Genomic DNA, 4,760 nt, shown 5'->3' with positions numbered 1-4,760 from the left:
CATCATCCCTGCACCCTGCATCTCTGTCATCATCCCTGCACCCTGCTTCTCTATCATCGGTGCACCCTGCTTCTCTATCATCCCTGCACCCTGCATCTCTATCATAATCCCTGCACCCTGCATCTCTATTATCATCCCTGCACCCTGCATCTCTATCATCATCCCAGCACCCTCCTTCTCTATCATCATCCCTGCACCCTGCATCTCTATCATCATCCCTGCACCCTGCTTCTCTATCATCATCGGTGCACCCTGCATCTCTATCATCATCCCTGCACCCTGCTTCTCTATCATCATCCTTGCACCCTGCATCTCTGTCATCATCTGTGCACCCTGCTTCTCTATCATCATCGGTGCACCCTGCTTCTCTATCATCATCGGTGCAACCTGCTTCTCTATCATCATCGGTGCACCCTGCTTCTCTATTATCATCCCTGCACCCTGCATCTCTATCATCATCGGTGCACCCTGCATCTCTATCATCATCGGTACACCCTGCTTCTCTATCATCATCGGTGCACCCTGCTTCTCTATCATCATCGGTGCACCCTGCATCTCTATGATCATCCCTGCACCCTGCATCTCTATCATCATCAGTGCACCCTGCATCTCTATCATCATCGGTGCACCCTGCATCTCTATCATCATCCCTGCACCCTGCATCTCTATCATCATCCCTGCACCCTGCATCTCTATCATCATCCCTGCACCCTGCATCTCTATCATCATCGGTGCACCCTGCATCTCTATCATCATCCCTGCACCCTGCATCTCTGTCATCATCCCTGAACCCTGCTTCTCTGTCATCATCCGTGCACCCTGCATCTCTGTCATCATCCCTGCACCCTGCATCTCTGTCATCCTCCCTGCTTCTCTATCATCATCGGTGCACCCTGCATCTCTATCATCATCAGTGCACCCTGCATCTCTATCATCATCCCTGCACCCTGCTTCTCTATCATCATCCGTGCACCCTGCATCTCTGTCATCATCCCTGCACCCTGCATCTCTATCATCATCCCTGAACCCTGCTTCTCTATCATCATCGGTGCACCCTGCATCTCTGTCATCATCCCTGCACCCTGCATCTCTGTCATCATCCCTGCACCCTGCTTCTCTATCATCGGTGCACCCTGCTTCTCTATCATCCCTGCACCTTGCATCTCTATCATAATCCCTGCACCCTGCATCTCTATCATCATCCCAGCACCCTCCTTCTCAATCATCATCCCTGCACCCTGCTTCTCTATCATCATCGGTGCACCCTGCATCTCTATCATCATCCCTGCACCCTGCATCTCTATCATCATCCCTGCACCCTGCATCTCTATCATAATCCCTGCACCCTGCATCTCTATCATCATCCCTGCACCCTGCATCTCTATCATCATCAGTGCACCCTGCATCTCTATCATCATCGGTGCACCCTGCATCTCTATCATCATCCCTGCACCCTGCATCTCTATCATCATCCCTGCACCCTGCTTCTCTATCATCATCAGTGTACCCTGCATCTCTATCATCATCGGTGCACCCTGCATCTCTATCATCATCTTTGCACCCTGCTTCTCTATCATTATCAGTGCACCCTGCTTCTCTATCATCATCGTTGCACCCTGCATCTCTATCATCATCGGTGCACCCTGCATCTCTATCATCATCCCTGCACCCTGCTTCTCCTTGGTTTCATTCTTTTTCTATCTCCCACCCCCCTTTCTTTTATTTTGCCCCTACTAACCCCATGTATTCCTTCTTCCCTTTTCTCTATTCTATCTCTACCTCTCTATCTGCACTCTTTATCCCCTCACTCTTCTCTCTGTTCTACTCCCCCCCCCCCACTCTATTCTCCCTCACCTCTCTATTCTCCCTCCCTATCCTTTCCCCTCTCTTTATTCTCCCTCTCTATATTCTTACCTCTCTATCCCCCCCTCTATATTCTTACCTCTCTATTCTCTCTCCCCCTCTCTATTCTTATCTCTCTATTCTCTCTCCCCCTCTCTATTCTCTCCCCCCTCTCTATTATTACCTCTCTATTCTCTCTCCCTCTCTCTATTCTCTCCCCCTCTCTATTCTCTCACCCCCTCTCTATTATTACCTCTCTATTCTCTCCCCCTCTCTATTCTCTCCCCCTCTCTATTCTCTCCCCCTCTCTATTCTCTCTCCCCTCTCTCTTCTTACCTCTCTATTCTCTCCCCCTCTCTATTCTTACCTCTCTATTCTCTCTCCCCCTCTCTATTCTTACCTCTCTATTCTCTCTCCCCCTCTCTATTCTTACCTCTCTATTCTCTCTCCCCTCTCTATTCTTACCTCTCTATTCTCTCTCCCCCTCTCTATTCTTACCTCTCTATTCTCTCTATTCTTACCTCTCTATTCTCTCTTCCCCCTCTCTATTCTCTCTCCCCCTTTCTATTATTCCCCCTCCCTCTATCCCCCCCTTTCTATTATTCCCCCTCCCTCTACCCCCCCCCCCTTTATTCTCACCTCCCTCTAGTCTCTCCCCTTCTCTATTGTTTCCTCTCTCTCTATCCACTCACTATTCTCTACTACTCTCTGCTCTTCCCCCCTCCTCTATTCTCTCCCTCCCTCTCCTCCTCTCTATTCTCTCCCTCTCTCTATTCATTCCTCGTTCTCTATTCTCACCCCTCTCTCCATTCTCTACCTCTCTATTCTCTCACTATTCTCTCCTCCTCTCTATTACCCCCCCCCTCCCCCTCTATTCTCTCCCCCTCTCTATTCTCTGGGTAGTAGGGTAGGTGGCACAATGACAGTAGCTGGGCAGCACACAGTAGTAGAAATAGTAGGGAAAGCAGTAGTAGTAAGGTAGGTGACACAGTGGTAGTAGTGGGCACACAGTGGTAGTAGTAGGGTGGGTAGGTGGAACAGTGGTAGTAGTAGTAGGGTAGGTAGGTAGGTAAGGGTAATAATAGTAGGATGGGTAGGTGGCCCAGTGATAGTAGTAGTAGTAGGGTAGGTAGATGGATGGGTAGTGGTAGGGTGGGTACGTACGTAGATGGAAGGGTAGTACTAGGGTGGGTAGATAAATGAATGGCGAAGAGTAAGGTGGGTAGATAGATAGATGGGTAGTAGTAGGGTAGCTAGATGGATGGGTAGTAGTAAGATGGGTAGGTAGATGGATAAGTAGTAGGGTAGGTAGGTAGATGGATAGGTAGTAGTAGGGTGGGTAATTAGATGGATGGGTAGAAGTAGTAGGGTAGGTAGGCAGATGGAAGGGTAGTAGTAAGGTGGGTAGATGGGTAGTAGTAGGGTAAGTAGCTAGATGGATGGGCGGTAGTAGGGTAGGTAGGTGGGTAGATAAATGAATGGCGAAGAGTAAGGTGGGTAGATAGATAGATGGGTAGTAGTAGGGTAGCTAGATGGATGGGTAGTAGTAAGATGGGTAGGTAGATGGATAAGTAGTAGGGTAGGTAGGTAGATGGATAGGTAGTAGTAGGGTGGGTAATTAGATGGATGGGTAGAAGTAGTAGGGTAGGTAGGCAGATGGAAGGGTAGTAGTAAGGTGGGTAGATGGGTAGTAGTAGGGTAAGTAGCTAGATGGATGGGCGGTAGTAGGGTAGGTAGGTGGGTAGATAAATGAGTAGTGTTTGTAGGGTGGGTAGGTGGAACAGTGGTAGAAGTAGTAGGGTGGGCAGTTAATTTGGAGGGTGGATAGGTAGATGGATAGGTAGTCGTAGGGTGGGAAGGTAGGTAGTAGGGTAGGTAGGTGGGTAGTGGTGGTAGTAGTAAGGTGGGTAGAAGGGTAGTAGTAGAAGGGTGGGTAGATAGGTAGTAGTATGGTGGGTAGGTAGATACAGTAGATAAGTAGAAGGGTAGGTATGTAGAGGGATGGGTAGTAGTAGGGTGGGTAGGTGGGTGGTGGTAGGAGGGTACGTAGATAGATTGATGGGTACTAGTAGGGTGGGTAGAAGTAGGATAGGTATGCAGATGGATGGGTAGTAGTAGGGTGGGTAGATGGGTAGTAGTGGGGTGGGTAAGTAGGTAGATGGATAGTAGTGGTAGTAATAGGGAAGGTAGGTAGATACATAGATGGATGGGTAAGGTAGGTATGTGGCACAGTGGGAGTAATAGTAGTAGGGTAGGTAGGAAGGATGGATAGTATCACACACACAGTTCCCTCCGCTGTCCCTCCAGTTGCAGTTCCTGGTGTTGGCTGGTAGGGGTCAGTGTGGGGGTGCTGTGGTAGTAGAAGGGTAGGTAGATGGATAGTATCACACACACACAGAGTTCCCTCCAGTTGCAGTTCCCAGTGTTGACAGGTAGGGGTCAGTGTGGGGGTGCTGTGGTAGTAGAAGGGTAGGTAGATGGATAGTATCACACACACAGAGTTCCCTCCAGTTGCAGTTCCCAGTGTTGACAGGTAGGGGTCAGTGTGATGGTGCTGTGGTAGTAGTTGGGTAGGTAGGATAGTATCACACACACACACAGATCCCTCCAGTTGCAGTTCCCGGTGTTGGCCGGTAGGGGTCAGTGTGGGGGTGCTGTGGTAGTAGTAGGGTAGGTAGGATAGTATCACACACAGAGATCCCTCCAGTTGCAGTTCCTGGTGTTGGCAGGTAGGGGTCAGTGTAGGGGAGCTGTGGTGGTAGTAGTAGGGTAGGTAGGTAGAGGGATGGGTAGTAATAGGGTGGGTAGTGGTAGTAGGGTAGGTGGGTAGTGGTAGGGTAGGTAGGTAGAGAGATGGGTAGTAGTAGGGTGGGTAGTGGTAGTAGGGTAGGTGGGTAGTGGTGGGAGGGTAGGTAGAT

Source organism: Pelophylax lessonae (genome assembly GCF_965119305.1).
Source record: "Pelophylax lessonae genome assembly, chromosome: 11".
NCBI classification, from domain to species: domain Eukaryota; kingdom Metazoa; phylum Chordata; class Amphibia; order Anura; family Ranidae; genus Pelophylax; species Pelophylax lessonae.
Note: the sequence above shows the minus strand (reverse complement) of the source record.